The sequence below is a fragment of the Canis lupus genome, chromosome 33, assembly GCF_003254725.2.
Source record: "Canis lupus dingo isolate Sandy chromosome 33, ASM325472v2, whole genome shotgun sequence".
In the NCBI taxonomy this organism is placed as follows: domain Eukaryota; kingdom Metazoa; phylum Chordata; class Mammalia; order Carnivora; family Canidae; genus Canis; species Canis lupus.
Genome location: NC_064275.1, coordinates 3,257,339 through 3,275,957, shown reverse-complemented (window position 1 = coordinate 3,275,957; position 18,619 = coordinate 3,257,339). Strand labels below are relative to the sequence as shown.

Sequence of the window (18,619 nt, the reverse complement as noted above, 5' to 3'; positions counted from 1 at the left end):
CAAACGTGTGAATTGATAATATTAATGAAATGAAGTGTGGTGGAATTTATTAAATTTAAAACAGGAAAACACTTTGACCTAGAAATTTCCCTGAAAGGAATTTATCAGAGAAAAAGTAGTGGTAATAAGATTGCAGTTTCTAAGATATTTACTGAAACAGATTTTAAATCAAGGAGAAAAATACAATTAAAAGAGACTTGATTTTCAGAAAATAATTTACCTCCAGTTGTTGATCTGGAAAGTAGTTATATTTTAGCTTAAAGAATCCAGTTGTAAAATAACATGTAAAGCTGATCTTGTTTTTCTGGAACTAAAAATAATGTATATGACATAAACATCAATTTTAACATTTTTTTTCCTTAGTGAAGTTTGAGTGCCATTAAAGCAATATGCATATATTATTTTGTTTTATTTATTTTTAAAATATTTTATTTATATATTTGACCCAGAGAGAAGGACAGAGAGAGAGAACAAGCAGGTGGAGCAGCAGGCAGAGGGAAAGGGAGAAGCAGGCTCCACGCTGAGGCAAGGAGCCTGATGCAGGGCTCCATCCTCCGAACCCCCGGATCATGACCTGAACCAAAGACTCAGGCTCAACTGAGTCACTCAGGCGCCCCAAGGGTACATTATTTTAATTACAAATAAGAAAATTTTGAAAAGAGAAAAATATAAATGTGGTTACTATTAACACACATGCTGCAAATAGGTTTTAATTCCATTAATTAGTCTTTCTGTTGTATAAATATTCCTAGTTGGGACCGGCATACAACAATAGGGTTCACAGGTTTGAAATTGTTTCCACTGTTTCAAGAAGGTATGAATATTGAAAATCTATCTTAAAATAGAGTACTAAGAGATACATAATCTGAAATTCTAACTCATTTTCACTTACAATCACTGTAGAGTTACCTGATTAAGGAGGAAGGATACACTAAACTGTAAATGTAAAAATTTACATAGGCCCATAGGTGAGCTTTATTGTAGTGTACACGCTAATGATAACGGTTGACTGAATCTGCATGTCATTGGACTGGGATTAAGACTATGAGGCCAGGGATCCCTGGGTGGCGCAGCGGTTTGGCGCCTGCCTTTGGCCCAGGGCGTGATCCTGGAGACCCGGGATCGAATCCCACGTCGGGCTCCCGGTGCATGGAGCCTGCTTCTGTCTCTGCCTGTCTCTCTCTGTGACTATCATAAATAAAAAAAAAAATTTAAAAAATAATACGTGGTCAGCCAGCCAATATTTTCTGAAAAGGAATTACAAACTACATACTATATACCACAATATTTTCTTTAAAATGCACTTCTTGTCCCATAGGATTATATAGTTTAGCAAATTATCTCACTGATTCCTTCAAGCTCACTCACAGCCACCATCTCCCCTCAAAAAGAAAAATTTCAATTAATATACATTGAGTCTGACTGTGTGCAAAGTTCTGTGCTAAGTAAGCCATGATTGCTTCTAACATAAGAAATACATGGCCTGCAAAATTGGAAAATTTAATAGACCACTAAATGAAATAAGTGTTTTCCAATGTGTGTGATGACTAAAATTTGCCATCAACAAGCAGAGCCTGAGAAGAAATGAGAAGAAATAATTTTATTCAGCAAGTACTGATGAAGGGGTTGGCATCTAAGATAAAGCAGCAAAGCTGTGGCTGGTTACAGACCCTCAAAAGACCTCACAGATCTTTAATTAGCTGTCAGACTCTCCTCCATGTGAAAGGACTCAGAGTCTCATTTTGGCTTCTTTATTATTCTCTTGCATATATAAGCTAATACTAACATTATTTATTAAATTATTAAAATTAAACATACTCCCTGTGTGTATTTGTAAGAAAGGATGATGCTTATTTAACTTATTTTTTTTCCTAAGGGGGATCTATCTTTTCTGCAGATAAGAAGTAACCCAAAGATAAAATAAATTAAGGATACAACAAATTTGGTTTCTTTGAACTATTTGTAAGTAAACTTTCAGATTTCCAATAAGGTTTCCATCTCCCTAAAAAATACTTCTCAAAACTTAGATGGCTTTGACATTCTGCATCCTACGCAACTTGCACTCACGGTTCCATGTCTAGGTTTTGCAATGATATTGACTTAAATGGCAGGTATTTAATACTCTTCAGTCACACTGTCGGGCTTGGCCTTTGGTTCTCTTTGTGTAATGTCTCAAAACAGTGCTCTCTTCAGCATTCACAAAGGCCTCAAAAATGATTGTTGGATATTAACACATTTATGAGCACCCCAATTCTTATAATAAAGGCTCTAACATGAGCTTCTTTCATTAATGTTTCTTTGTTTGTATTTTACTTCGCTTGTTTTAAATGCCCAACCGTGGTTGGGTAGCTAGCATCCAGACATCTCCGAATAAACTCCTACAATGTCAGATACCTGGTTGCTTTGTCTTGCACAAATACTGTTAGTCTAGGTTCCCTGTCTTTGCAATGACTCATGTGATAGTGTATGGTTTAAAGAATTCAGTCGTAGAGTGAGTCAGATCCAATTTTAATTCTCAGCTGCACAGTCTCTTGCCATAAGAGCGTGCTCTGTGGTCACGGATAGCACGGAAAAGGAGACAACACAAGTTAGTATTTTTTTTAAATGTTAATTAGGTATAGTTTTGTTAACCAGGTAACTTCAAGAATGAGAAAAGAACTCTAAGGTATCATAGAGATGGCAACTGCAGAGAGTAGATAACCTCCTAGATCTAAAAAAAAAAAAAAAAAAAAGGTTAAAAGGAGGGAATTATTAAAATTTAGGAATTTGGGGCACCTGGGTGGCTTAGTCGGTTGAGCCACTGCCTTCAGCTCAAGTCATGAGCCCAAGGTCCTGGGATGGAGCCCCTCATCAGGCTCCCTGCTCAACGGGGAGTCGACTTCTCCCTCTCCCTCTGCTGGTCACTACCCCCCGTCCCACCTGTGCTTGCTCTCTTTGCATCAAATAAATAAATAAAATCTTTAAAAAAATAAAATTTAGGAACTTAAGGGCTCCATGGAGCTCAAACTCTGTCTAGGAGAAGGTATAACTGCTTTGATGAGGTCTCTTTGAACTCAGAGAGGTGTCCCATTGGTTTAGAACCTAGACTTTGGAAGTGGCCCCCAGGAGTTTCTCACTCTAAAGCTAGTCCACATTCAGCTTCCAGCAATTCCTCCAAGTAACTTCTTAAGGGATCCTACCCATTTATACAGCTCTAGTGCTTTTGTTCGAGGTCAGGAGGACACATGGTGATTCGCCCTATGGTCTCAGTTCTCAAAATATTTTTTTCTTGTAAGAACCTGAGTAACAGCTTCTAAGCTCTTCACGTGTTGGAGCTAAAACAAGAAATCAGGACACTCATTATAAAGTGAAAATAAAAGTATTCAGTAGCAAGATAGTAATTGAAATGAGCCAGTAAATCATAGAAGCAAAATAGAATTTACAATGTGGGCAGTTGACACCAGTGATTTACCTGCTTTAGGTTTCAGTCTGTTCATGGCAAAATCAAGAGTACAGACTACTTAATATCAAGTACCCAGTGTTGTTTTGAAAATTCATTTCCTACAACCTTAGAAAAAAATTTTCTGAAAGATGTTAAATGGACAATTTTATAAAGATTTGTGTGGTTTTTTTCCTGAATTGTATTTAGCACTCACCTTCACAGCGTTTTATTACACTTTATTTTAAAATCTTTATTTCCCATTATGTCTTTATATCAAAGTAATTAAAATATTCAGTGTGCTTAACGTACTATATTTTCAGTTCTTAGATTCATTGCTTTACCTTGACTTTTCAGCAAAATAACTTTCAATGTAAAAAAATCTCATGCTTAAAATAAACTCAATCTGAACAAATAACGTTAACAGAATTCTAGAAGTATAGTGATTCCCATCACAACTCTTACCTTTTCACTTTAGGTAAAGAATTAGAAGTAATTACTTAAGTGTTCTTCTCTAAATATCTAAAGATTTAGTGCTGATTGTTTTATCTTTTATGCAATAAGGAAAAAATGAATTCCCTTTGAAGAATAAGTTTTAGTGAAAATTCAAATTAAGTTTCAGAAATGTAAATTTAAATTAAAAATCAGAGTGAAACCTGATGCAAATGTGTCTTGAAGAAAAACATGGTGCTTTATTTGACACAGATGACTGTACTTTGATATAAAAACAACTTTGAGAATTACTTATCACTTATGTGTTATGATGTAACGGATGTCAGATGTGGCTTAGTATTACAGACTTACTCCTGTCCCTAATTCTAGTATTTCTTGTATTTCCTTCCTAACATTATGCTTCTAATAAAAACAATGAATCCTTAATAATAAAATACTTACATAAATAGCAATGTGTTTACATTGCTTTAGTTTTCATTGGTTTGTTGTTGTTGTTATTGTTGTTTAATTCTAGAGCTGATAGATCTACAAGATGGAATGTTCTCGCCCTCTCTGGTATTACTGAAGGGACAGTTTTCTCCCCGATGGTTCACTGATTTACACTGTTTTCCTTCCACCTAAGTTTATAAGCAATTATGAATATTTTTGTGGGCTCCTTTTTTAAAGAAAGGATTCTTTGCTTCACAATTCAACTGAATCTACTTTGTTTTGTTTCTGTAGTAATCTGATACAGAAAGATGAGAGGTTATAGATTTTGAGGCCTAATGGTCCAATGAGTGACCACTGAGCTACTTACTGCATATCTCCCAGAAACCTAATTAGGTTATTAATATAGTCCTAGAATTTTTGGGGTCACACTATCTGCACCAGGTAGATTGTTGCATTACACAGTTTAAACCACCTCAAGTATCGTATAGTTTGCTTGCATGTAAAAGACATAGGCCATATTTTTTTAGTTTGTTTTATCAGTCTCTCCAACTCTGGAGAGAAAGGCTTTTGGTGCAGAGACCATGGTGGAACCCTGGGTCCCTTTTGGGGCCAGTTACTTTTACACTGTTTCTAATTCTAGTGAATTCAATCAACCACTGTAAATTTTCAGCATTGTGAACCATCAGAGAACTGGGTAAGTCAGACTAAAATTCCATTATCACAAGGAGAATGAGTTTCAAAAGTTTTCATTCTGGTGAAATAGAGAAGTGTCTCGGGTTTGTGATGTGTCTTACATGATCTTAGGCAAGGGCAGCTCCTTCTGATAAGCTGTGTGAGACAAGGTGTTGAAATTCAGAAAAATTATGCAAGGTCTCCTCCAGAAAATAAGTAGCTTAATCTCAAAATCTATAATATGCTTACACTGTACATAATTTAACAGGGATGTAGTATAAAGTATAATTTGCTCCTTTTTGCATTTCCAGTTGATTTCATGAATATATAAGGGACGGGGAACAAATTAAGCTCATGCAGAGTGTCTACATCTTAACCTACAGGTGGTGCCAGGTGTCACAATGTATGTATACCCATCCATAACTTATGGCATCTTTTTGAACAGTAAACTCAGATACAAAAATAACTTAGATATTTAGATGATGGCATTTGATGAAAAAGTGAGTACCTGTTTCAGTATAAACCTTTAAAATGGCATCATCTCACTCAAGTTGAAAAACTATGTTTTGGGCAGCCCGGGTGGCTCAGCGATTTAGCACCGCCTTCCACCCAGGGTGTGATCCTGGAGACCTGGATTCGAGTCCCACATCGGGCTCCCTGCATGGAGCCTGCTTCTCCCTCTGCCTGTGTCTCTGCCTCTCTCTCTCTCTCTCTCTCTCTCTCTGTGTCTTTTGTGAATAAATAAATTTAAAAAAGAGAGAAAAACTATGTTTTCTTTTTACTCTGGTTAGAATATGTAAAATTAGTTATATTTCTGAACATGGGATCCTAAAATTAACATGCTCCTTTTCTGTCTAGAAATCAAACAGAAAACAAAACACAATTTAACTAAACAAAATAAAATACCTAGATAAATATATACATATAAATATCCCACAAAATATTAAAGCAGTAGTAGTGTTGAAAGCACGCAGAAGTTTAAAATAAGAAGTCATGGAAAGGGGATTTGGTGGTAGCCCACTCTCTGTGTTTTGTTTTGTTTTGATTTTTGTGTTCAGAACAAATGTCATTATGATGTGTTGATTCCTGAGATGGACATTAAATCCCCTGTTTGGAATAGAAGAAACAGGGTTATACCTGGAGTTTCTTGGATCCAGCTCGGCTCCTAGGAGTAATAAACCAGGAATCACACATATATCCATGTATGTATAAGAACTCTGTCTCTTGAAAGCAGAAAATAAGAGAGTATTTACATTGCAAACAATCCCTAGGTGCTCAGCTGCTGGTGCCCTTTATCTGGGAAGAAACCTTTGAAAGCTAATTTTAATCATACCTTAGCCTAGATTATAAGAAAAATTTTAAGGTGGCTTGAAATAATGTGCTGATCCCTCCCCCAGTGGACATCTTCCTATCAGCCGGTTAAAAGCCAAGTGATCATGCAATGATGAGGCATTAAAAAGGAAACAGTACAAGGTCTAGACAAAGAAGATAGTCCAACAAAAGAAATAAGTATATGGCAGAAAAAGTTTCCCCAGACAGGAAGAAAATGCAATTTTACAGAGTAGATTAAACGTGAGGTAAACTTTGCCATGAATTAAATTTATATAATTAAGTAATTGCTTCTATGATAGCAGATACAAGGAATACCTTCAAGAGCCCAGGAGAGAGATTGAGAGAAAACAGATGAGGATGATGATAATGATGGTAATCATCATCATTATCAAATCTTACTAACACATTTAACAATTACTTCAGGAAATCTTAATTGTGGTTTAAACTGATTAGTGCCTCATAACAAGTTAGGAGATAAGTGCTACTATCATCCACTTTTTTCTTTTTTTTTTGATGAGGAAACAGAGGGATATAAGAGATTTAAAAAGGTGGTCCAAAACTGAATAATGAAATATAAATGAGAGTCCAGAAACAGACCCATGTATATGTAATCTCCAGATTTGGAGATTTTGGAGAGTCAACATTGGTGTGTAATAGGAAAGGATGTGTTGTTGTTATTTAAATAAATAATGATGGGGATCCCTGGGGGGCTCAGTGGTCTAGCGCTGCCTTCAGCCCAGGGCGTGATCCTGGAGACCCGGGATCGAGTCCCACGTGGGGCTCCCTGCATGGAGCCTGCTTCTCCCTCTGCCTGTGCCTCTGCCCCACCTCCTCTATCATAAATAAATAAATAAATAAATAAATAAATAAATAAATAAATCTTTAAAAAAATAAATGATGATGAGTCAATTGGATAGCCATATGAAAAAAATAAATAAATGTATCCGGATTCCTGTATCATATTATGTATTAGAGTTCTCCAGAGAAACAGGACCGATAGGATATATATTCACACACACACGCACACACACAAAAGGAAATTTATTTTGAAGAAATGACTCACACAGTTAAGGAGGCTGATAAGTCCCCAAGCTGGAGACCCAGGAAAGCCAGAGATAAGTCAGCTGGATTCCAGAGCCTGAGAACCAAGGGAGGAGGTGATGCACTTCTCAACTGAGAGCAGCAGAAGACACGACGGATTGTCCTGTCAATCAGTAAACAATGTGCGGGAAGTATTTTGTTAGCAGCGTTCATCATTTAATAAAAAAAAAAAATATTGGTAAAAAGGTGACATTTGGAATAAGACTGTGTTTTATTTTGGAAAATTGGATTATATAAGATGAAATGAAAAAACAGAAGGTTAAGAGGTAGTACTTGAAACAACAGCAGTCAGTGCTCAGTAAGGGAGGAAAAAGAAGCGGGTTCCTCTGCCTTTTGTTTTATTCAGGCCTTCAAAGGATAGGATGATGCCCCTCCACAGGGCAGGGCAAACTCCTGGGTCCTACAATTCAAATGCTACTCTTATCCTGCAGACCCAGATATAATGTTGAGCAAGTTTGTTGTCAAAAGACAGTAATGTTACATTATCAGGAAACACCTTCCTGATCATGTATATAGGGGCTGTTGGCTTGGAGGGCTAGAAATGGAACAGGAAGGCATCTTAAGCTCAGCTATTAGTGTTTTCTAATCCAATCACTAGGCTGATTATTCTCTCACAAATAGCGTGTTGGAAAAATATATTGTCAAGATTAATCACGCTAGGTAAGCTTACTGAATTAATACAAATTACCTTTACCAAAGCTTAATATCTTTACTTATGCCTTAAATATTACTAAATTTCTGAATGCGAAGGTAACTTCATGATTTAGATGTCATGTAGCTTGGAGGTTTTACAACATGCTGTACCACTTGCAACTAATAAAGAAGTTTCACCTATTGATTCTACTTCATTTGCTATGTATGGTAGTTGTTGTTATTCAGTGTAAGATAGGATAACATTTCCTTTTTTCCTTTTTAATTTCAAATTGGCCAAGTTAAAAATAAATGTTTGCTAATATACTCTATCACTATAAAATGACTAAGCTGCCACATTCAAATATATTTTTATATCAGTATTTCCTACATGATACTTTGGGATACATTTGAATGTTCTATAAAATATGTATCATAAAATGATTTTTAATATAAAATATCAACTAATCATTTGTGTTCCTCTCTTGACAAAATTTCCTTTGCAGGGAAATAACCATAGAGAAAAATATGTCTATAACAGTACATATATGTGTATCATGAAGCAGTGCATTAAAAAAAATAATAATAAAAATAGTACTATTTTCTAAAGAAAAGAAATGAATAGGTGTTGACTGAAGTCAATTTATAAATTTTCAAAGAATTAGTATTTTATTACTTGCACAGTCACTCGGTGACACCTTTTTTTTTAAGGTTTGATTTATTTATTTCAGAGAGAGGAGGAGGGGCAGAGGGAGATGGAGGGGGAGAGGAAACGGCCCCCAAGTGGACTCCATGCTGAGCTCAAAGCCACCCAGGAGCTCTAGAAGGGGGTCCTAGTAGGGCTCCTGATGGCCTCCACTCACCACTCCATGCAGGGCTGGATCTCAGGACCCTGAGGTCATGACCTGAGCCGAAACCCAGTCAGGAGCTTAACAGACTGATCTTCCCAGGGATCCCATTCAATGACACCTTTTTAAAAAGTTATTGAATTAAGAATTTCAGTACAATATATCTGTCATCCAATCATGTATGTATATAAATGTACATTACTAATCACTGGATCTAAAAGTTTTTTACCCAAGAAGCCTAGTTGATTATGGTATAAATCTCTTCCAACTCACAAACCTCTAAAAAGGGAGACGTGGGTCCCTCAGCAAGTGGGATATGGAAGAAACCCATTAAAGCACAATATACTTTATGCTGATATATAGATGTGATCTATTCCCTTCTTTATAAGGACTTATCTGAAAAAGAGAAATCTCTTGTTTGGGGCTGATTATTCTCCTTCTGGCACCACCCAAATTACCAGAAGTATGCAGAAGAACTACTGATTGGGAATTATATCTCTACAAATGACTACTTTCATGATAAATACCATAGGAAAAAATTGTGGCATATTATAAAATTATGTTGTGGTGATACACACTTTATACAAAATGATAGTCGTGCATAATTAAACAGGAACAGTTTTTACCCAGGAGATGAATTAGGGTTTTAGGATACAGGAAAGAAAAAAAACAAAACAAACAAACAAACAAACAAAAAAAAACATAGTGATAAAAAAATTAAGTTAAAAAATAAATCATTTGAAATCATTTATTTCACAGGAAGATATACATTTAGCATTTCTGCTGCACGAAGCATTTTTGGTGACAGTCTTGCCACCATTGTGATTTGTGTAAAAAAAAGTTAGGTTTGTTTCATTAAGAGCAGTGCAGTGAGAAATTGGGAAGAGCTGATGCTATATAAGCACATTTTTATTAAAGTTACCTAACTTGAGAATTTTATTAGCATCACAAGAGAAATTAAGAGTGGGATGAACATTAATATAGCAAGGTAAGCATAGAAGAACATTTGCAAAACAAAAACCACTTCAAAGTTGAACTTAAACTTCTTGGGTCTATTTCTAGTTTACTTTAAAAAGATTTTTGTGAGGGGATCCCGGGGTGGCTCAGCGGTTTAGTGCCTGCCCCTTCAGCCCAGGGCCTGATCCTGGAGACCCGGGATCGAGTCCCACATCAGGCTCCCTGCATGGAGCCTGCTTCTCCCTCTGCCTGTGTCTCTGCCTCTTTCTCTCTCTCTCTCTCTGTCTCTCATAAATAAAAAAAAAAAAAAAAAAAAAAGAATAAAAAGATTTTTGTGGCATTTTTCTAAGCAACTTTGTCAGGAGACTGACACTGTCATTTAAGCTTAATGATAACATTTTTAAATTTTGAATTATAAATTCATTTGTACAATACCTTTTCTGGGCAAAATATTTTACTGGTGCTTCCTCTAACATAACAATACCATAGTATTAATGTAACTTACGAGTGAACATTAACAAAGAACATATACCAGCAATTTAGTTAATATTTGAATTTTATTGAAAACATTTTTTATTTCCCCGGGTTTGGGGATCTTTCACAAATATTAAATTCCCTGTAAATTATTTAAATATATAACCTTCCTTTTATTATTTAACATTCTTTTTGGGGAAAATGAACTTTTCCATTTCTTTAGAAACTTTGAAAAAGAAGGTGAAAGAAAAATAGACATTGAAATCATAAACACAAACAAAACACAGGAACTGGTTCATTCTATTAAATAATTTTCAATCTGTTCTGAAACACAGAATTTTTATACTATTAGAGTTATTAGAATATTCATCATTTTTACATTTTATTCATATGCTAAAAGCTGGTCAGTTGTGAGTTTTTTTCTGATATTATCCCTCCATGATATAGCTTAGTTTTTCAACTATATTAATGAAAAAAAAAAAGCACTAAATAGCCATGATTTTCAGATATCATATTGGGGTTTTTTTAAGATAAAGAAAAAACTAATTTTGTGCTCTTGTAAATTTATGGCCTTGTTAATTAAAAGTCTCCTGGTTGTAGAAACTATAATAAAATTCAGAGGCTCTGATGACAGACAGATGCCTTTTAATCAGAATACCTTGGTCTTTGAGGTTGCTTTGTGACTATTATATAAATCCAAATGGGATTTTTAAAATGTCATTAAATGTAATCAAATGTGAAGAATTATTAGTTGAGATGCTAATGTTCATGATTTATATGAAAAAGTGTTTGAATTTCAGTACTACCAAGTGTGCTATGTTATTTTGAATTCTGGTTATCAGATGACCAATTGTTAATGATTCCTTAGGGCTATGATTATTTATTTCTCTGCTGGGAAAGGATACACAGTGGACAATTTCACGGTAAAATATAAAACATGAGATGGAACCATGTTTCATTCGAAAATGTTATATGATCAGAGAGCATAGATTTCTTAAATGTGATTTTAGTTTTTTAATGTTTATATTATGGAGGGTCAGTGAAAAAGTTCTTATACCTAAAATGAATGGATCTATAATCAACAAATTTTACCAAATTTATATATATATATATATATTTTTTTTTAATTTGTTTTACAGAGAGAGAGTGTGAGTGGGGAGGAAGGGCAGAAGGAGAGAGAGAGAGAGAGAGAGAGAGTCTCAAGCAGGGAGATTCCCCAATGAGCAAGGTGCCCCATGCAAGGCTGGATCCCAGGACCTTGAGATCATGACCTGAACCAAAATCAAGAGTCAAATGATTAACCAACTGAGCCACCCAGGCGCCCCTTACCTAAATTTTTATAAGGTAACTAATTACAGTTTTAATTTTATTTGTCCATTTAGGTTTTTTTTTTCTTTTTTAAAGATGTGATCTGTTTATTTGTGAGAGGCAGAGGGACACGTGCACAAGTGGTGGGGAGAGGCAGAGAGAGAAGCAGACAACCCACTGAGCAGGGAGCCTGATGCAGGGCTCAATCCCAGGCCTCAATTCCGGGACCCTGATACCATGACCTGAGCTGAAGGCAGGTGCGTCACCCACTGAGTTACCCAGGTGCCCCTGCTTCTAGTTTTGATATAAGTTTCCTTTAGATAAGGTTCTGAGAAGAGATTTTGTACTTCTTGAAATAAGTATTATGACCTCAGATCTTTGAGTATGACAATTGTCTCTTGATAAGATTTACAAGGATTGACAGTGCTAAAAATACAAACTGTTGTAATAACTTGGCACACAAATTCTTTATTTGAGGCCATCTTAAATTGACATCTCCTATTCTGAAAACTTTTTTTTTTTTTTTTTTTAATCTGACTGAGCTGAAAGAACATGGACTTGGAGCCTTTGGGAAGTATTAAATAATATTACTACTCTTTTCAGGTCATGATTCAGCACTGATAGCAAGCCATTCCTTCAGGAAATGGTTTTGACTGGGTAGTTCCCTAGCAACAAAGGCCATAGCAACACCAAAGGAGGCATCAGTAATGCAGACTCTCTCAGGGAATTTTGATTGACATTATAGAACCTGCATTGCCTGTAGGAGTAGGACTCCTAACAGTGGCTGTGACCTTTATCATCTTCTTTTTTTATTTTTCTTTGAAGTCATTACAGCTGTTTTTCCACTGAGTTGTAAACCATGCCAGTGGGATCCTGAGACAAGATTTTTTTTTTCCAGGGATATAGAAAACAGGAAACAGATGTACAGCAAAATGCAGACATAAGATTTTGTTGGTTCTTATAAGCAAAGGACTTGATAGAGAATTATATGCTGCCCTAGAACCTTTTGGGTTGATTTTTTTTTTTTTTTCTAATCAAGAGAATATGCTAGGCAATAGAATTCACATACATAGTTCATATAAGTTACAGGAAATAATCAGTTGATTAAGAGATTGATTAAGATTGATTGGCAGCTGATGGAATCTTACTGTAAAATATATGTTTCTGTGGCTTATGATGGAAAATGAAAACATTGCTTGAAAGTTAAATTGATTAAGTCAATTCCAGGACTCACTTTAAGGTAAATATGTAGCATTTTACTTTTGCTTTAGATTAAGAACAAAGCCACAGTGTTCTCTATGATTACAAATTTGTCAAGCAGAGGCTGTAGTCCTTGTGTGGGAAGTGGCCTTGTGTTTATCCACAATATTATCCATTTGGGATAAGCATTTTAATATAATTCAAATTCACTTTCTTTTTCAGTTGAAAGCAATAATCTCAGTTCCTTCTATGAATGGTGGTGCACATATTTTTATTTGTAGCAGAGATTTGTGGGTGATTGACTCCACACAATCTCCACTATTGGCTTCACTATTGAGGTTGAAAATGGGAGTGATGGCAACCCCAACCTCCCTTATCATCAGGCAGGACACACATGGCTGATCACTGTGAGCAGAAGTGCGCTCGGGGCTCTTGGAAAACTGTTTGTTTTTCTTGTGAAAAGAAAATGGTTACTATTGGCACAACCACCACCACCACCTCTGCCTTCTCCCCACCCCCATCGTTCTTCCTGCCTGAAGAAGCATCAGCAATCCTGAGTCCGTGAAGCAAAGGTGCAGGGCGGTGCCCAAGTGCTGGCATGGTTGAGCAGCTAAGACAACACCAGCAGTTTCTTCTTTCCTGCTTCCTATTATTAAGAAAGAGAAAAAGATGCAATGTGTTTAAAGGTTCTCAACATTAGCTTTGCTTTGTTGCCAGCTAACTCTACCTTACTGATTCAACATAACTGCTTGGTTTGCATTGAATGATTGCCTTATGGTTTTCTGCCTATGGGTTTATTCTGGGAAACATGGTCGTTTTAAGGAGATACTTTTAGTTTAGTTTTGCTGGTTCAAAACACTGTGTGGAGGGTTAGACACTTGGCAAATATAACAAATAACTTGATATTGTTTATTCTACAGCAGGGTTTCTTCACTTCCACACTACTGACATTTTGAGCTGAATAATTCTTTTTTAGGGTGGGAAAAGGGGCTGTCCTGTGCATTTTAGGGTATTTAGGAGAATTATTGGTGTCCACCTATTAGATGCCAGTAGCATCTTCCTCTCAGATAGGACAATCAAAAAGTCTCCAGACCTTCCAAAAGTCCTCTTGGGGGCAAACTCATTCCAGTTGAGAAACAAAATATCTATAAATATTTGGATAAGTAAGATACATTAAAAACGAGGAATTTCACCTTCCTGTTTTTGGTTTTCAGTTGTATTTGGTAAATATTTTCTGTATTGCAGTTACTTTTGCAGCACATATATTTTATTTTGAACTGTGAAATTGCTTTCTATAACATGACATGAAATAAGCTTCAAACAAAACTTGCAAGAAAATGCTGTAGAGTAAGTCTTTTTTTATGTGACATGAAAACCACAGGTGAAGTCTGTTAAAAAGAAACACTGAAGCAAAGTAGTAAATAATTGTTTGGCATCTGATAGTATTCAGTTGTTTATAAAATTACAAACTGATAGCAATGACCAAGTAGGGAAAGAAGCCTATGAAACAGCTTTTAGAATTTCTATTCCAATAAAGACTGGTACATTGGAAATAACCTGAAGTACATCATCCCAAAGAAGACTTTTAAATCCAAAGAATATTTAAATACAAAGAATAGTAAGCACTCTACAGGCTATACGTGTGTGTGTGTGTGCGTGTGTGTGCTGCTACTTTACACTCCTAAATAATTTTGTCTACAGGGGGCCATAAAACCATTGTGTTCAATTAGATGCTTTGCATTGTCTTTGAGTTGGCTTCTCTGGACAGTCTATATATTTAAATTGTGTTTTAAACAGGAAAATGATTTATTTTTCACCATAGATGCTAGGCTGTGTGTTTTGGTCACAGACAGGCAATAATTCTCAAACCAATTTCACAGATGTTTTACTCTATTTTTATAAAAGCATAAAATACTTAACTGGCAAATAATGATTTACAGTGGCCATTAGTTATTTGTTCTTTATATCATTTAACAATTATTTATCCATTACCTATTTGAAAAATGTAACTACTTCAGAAGCTGGTGTTGCAAAGAATAATAATAAATGATGTTGATCTAAAGACACCTGCTATCAAGTAAAAATGGATGGTAGATAAAGAGATAATTATAATGCTATGTGGTATTATATGATAATAATACAAGCATTTGTAAAAATTATAAAATAGAAATATGGAAAAAACTAGCTCATTCATTTTTATTGTTTTATTTATTAAAACACATATTTTTAAATTAATTGTGAAAAGCATTCAGAGCTCAGAACAAAATGTGTACAATCATTCAGAGACGTTCTAAAGTGAAGCCATAAAAATTAGCAAGATTTGGGGAAAAAGAAGTCACTTTTAATAAATCACATAAGCAGATAAGATTAACCATAGAAGATGGTTAACTGACACTTATTTCAATATTATTATTATGCAGATTTGTGGTTTTAAAGCAATTAAAATCAATGTAACTCAGAGCAGTGGTCAACTTCTTTCTGTATTTTAATCCATTATCATCAAGGGGAAACTTTTGAGGATAAATGAAATGATTAATTTAATATTGAAATCAAATTACTATTAATTAATATTCAATTAATTAAATTCTAATGGAATTTGTCTCAAGACAGAAATAGGCAAATACAAAGATGATCAGACAGGAGTAAGTTTTACCCATTTTAGCTGCTATTAATCGCAATTAACTTTCTACATTGATTGTTTATCTTTGTGGATAAAGCAGGTTGGCTCTACTGCTATGGACTAGAAGGTCCTCATTGTTGGGGGACCATTGGAACCACAGCTTTTTTCTTTTCCTCTATTTTTAAATTAGTGTACTTTGTATTGACTTCAGAAAGCATGAAGTGTTTGTTCTTCATTCTTTAGGTATTATTCCAGATAACATTTGGTGCTCCACCCATAATACCCCTTTACAGTTCTTTAGTCCAGTGTGTGCCACATTTGGAGGACGAATATACCAATTTTCTCCTTCAGGGTAGCATGATGCTAAGGCATCTTTTACGTGTCTCCCAAATGTTCGTATTAAGTCAGGCTTCAGATGCATATAGTAGTAATCTGCTAATAATATACCTTTCGTTGTCTTCCTTCCATTCCCCAACTCACTTTGCGTCATCCCCACCAGTGCTTTCTGGGATCTCTATCCAGATAAACTCTGACTCAGGAGCCTGGTTTTATAAGAATACATATTTATTATTCTATAAAGAAATAGAGGCAATTTATTAAACTCAGATTCTATTATTTCTTTATGCACATAACTATCAACTATGATTTATAAAGTGATATTGAGTGATGATTGTGGATCTTACACTCTGAGGTAAACATAATGACCGTAGGAATAATAGTAAAATATATGCTTAAAGTTAGTGCAAAGCAACATATTAAAATGTTGTAAGTGGTAAAAATAAGTGCTTATAAAAAAGGGGAAAGTTCTGGGTGGGAGTTATCAGGAAATCAGAGAAAACATTAGTCCATTGTTTTATCCAACATGTGTTTAGTGTCTCATATGTAGCAGGCACAAAACTAGACGATGTGAATAAAAAATTGATTACACAGGTCATGGTCCTGGGGTCCTGGGATTGAGTCCTGCATTGGGCTCCCCTCAGGGAGCCTGCTTCCCCCTCTACCTGTGTCTCTGTGTCTCCCACAAATAAATAAAATATTAAAAAAATAAAAATAATAAAAAATGAATAGATATATTTTTATACTTCGTTTGACAGAAATCATTCACTTGATAACTTAAAGAAAAAGAGGCAGTGCAGAGACATAATTAAGGGAGGAAGTAATTTTAGAATCTATCAAAATAAAAATTGCAGCATTTCATTTTTGAAATACAACTAGTGTTGCAATGACTTTTATTTATTTATTTATTTATTTATTTATTTATTTATTTATTTATTTATTTATTTTGCAATGACTTTTAAACTGATAAGTCAAAAGATATGCTCATGGGCAGCCAGGGTGGCTCAGTGGTTTAGCACTGCCTTCAACCTAGGGCCTGATCCTGGAGACCCCAGATCGAGTCCCACGTCGGGCTCCCTGCATGGAGCCTGCTTCTCCCTCTGCCTGTGTCTCTGCCTCTCTCTCTCTCTCTCCCTGTGTTTCTCATAATAAATGAATAAAAACTTTAAAAAAAATTTAAAAAGATATGCTCATATGTTCAAAGTGTCAAATAAATGCAGAGGATAAAATTTGTAGTTTTCTTGGGGGGAAGGATAAAAAGAATGTAGATCCTAGATGCTTTATCATCACTGATCACATAAACCTTCAGAAATTGCAGCTAACACAGGACGCTCTCTAGTGAATTTTACAGCTGAATTGACTAATTGACTTGTCCTCTAAGAAAGATAATTAAAATTTGAAAGAAAGAGAGGTAGCTGAATGTAAAACAAAGTTGGCATCAACAGCTCAGGAGTCACTAGTATGATAATAATGGACTACTAGAATTTCATATGATTTTAATTAAGCATTATGAATATAGTACCATTTAGAGCATGTTGCATGTATCTGGTCAAGTGATTTGAAACCTGAAGATTCAATCAAAGATATTGGATGCATTTCATTAAGTCTGCTACAATATTTCTAGATCTCCCAGTTCTTAGACCCATCAAAATGGAGCACATTGAATCAGAACTACTAAATCTTTTAGTGACGTTTGATTTCTTTGCATGATTTGGACAATACTTATTATATACCTGTAGTAGGGTTTCTTCAAATAGGAAGTAATGCCGGCTGTTCTTTTGTTGTGAACTTTGGCTTCCTCATCTTGGAAATGCTGATGTTAGGGCCTATCAAAGTTACTTTTCTTCTTTCTTTCTTTCTTCTTTCTTTCTTTCTTTCTTTCTTTCTTTCTTTCTTTCTTTCTTTCTTCTTTCTTTTTCTTTCTTTCTTTTTTCTTTCTTTTTTCCTCTCTTTCTGTAATATCACAGTAAACATAGAGTTTACTAGATACCTAGAGTTCGTCCTTTGTTTTGTTAAGATTTTATTTATTTATTTATGAGAGATACACCGAGAGAGGTAGAGACACAGGCAGAGGGAGAAGCAGGCTCCACGGAGGGTGCCCAATGTGGGACTTGATCTCAGGACTCCGGGATCACGCCCTGGGCTGAAGGCAGGTGCCTAACTGCTGAGCCACCCAGGGATCCCCCTAGACTTCTTTATTGAAAATTAGACATGATTTAAAATCAGAAATCTTTAAAAAAAATAAAAAATAAAATCAGAAAAGGCTCTAAGCTGCAACATAGTAGTAAAAAGAATGTTGTTGAGTCTCACTATAGCTGTATTTTCTGGCATTTAATATCTTTGAAAAGTTTCATTATTTAACCAGAAATACTCTAAAATATTTAGTGGAAAAAAACTCACTATAATTCAAGGTATTATGATTGAAAGAAATTTTTAATCATCTACACTGACCTCATCTAATTCTATATCCCTTTTCCTTGGTAGTTCCTTTTTATTTATTGATAGGCATCATCTAGGCAGAATATTTACCTCAGAATAAAGAGAAATTGCATACAATAGGGGAGATGACAGCATTTAAAATATTTATAATGTCCTCAGTTGCTGTGCAATATTTTTAAATGACCCGTGTTTTTGGTTTTAAGTATTGTGACATACGTTGACACAATTTGAGGTCTAGAATGTGATGTTTTTGCATAATGGTGCCACCCCATGAACCCTAAGAGAGGCAAAATGGGTTCCAGAAAGAATAAGTGCTATGTATTAAATTCATCAAAAATTATTTTCTGTAAGATCAATTCTCTCAGAAGACTTCTGAGATCTTTGCATTTCAATGTCAAATCA

At 35.2% G+C, this 18,619-nt stretch overlaps 1 long non-coding RNA gene across 1 annotated transcript; it reads right to left on the bottom strand.

Moving 5' to 3' along the window:
* Positions 1-12,940: 12,940 nt before the first annotated feature.
* Positions 12,941-17,698, bottom strand: LOC112641402 (uncharacterized). Its single transcript, XR_003124602.3, has 3 exons — positions 17,512-17,698; positions 15,890-15,984; positions 12,941-13,468 (listed from the first exon to the last, which is right to left on the bottom strand). It is a non-coding gene; the product is annotated as an uncharacterized LOC112641402 (long non-coding RNA).
* Between the last annotated feature and the right edge of the window lie 921 nt (positions 17,699-18,619).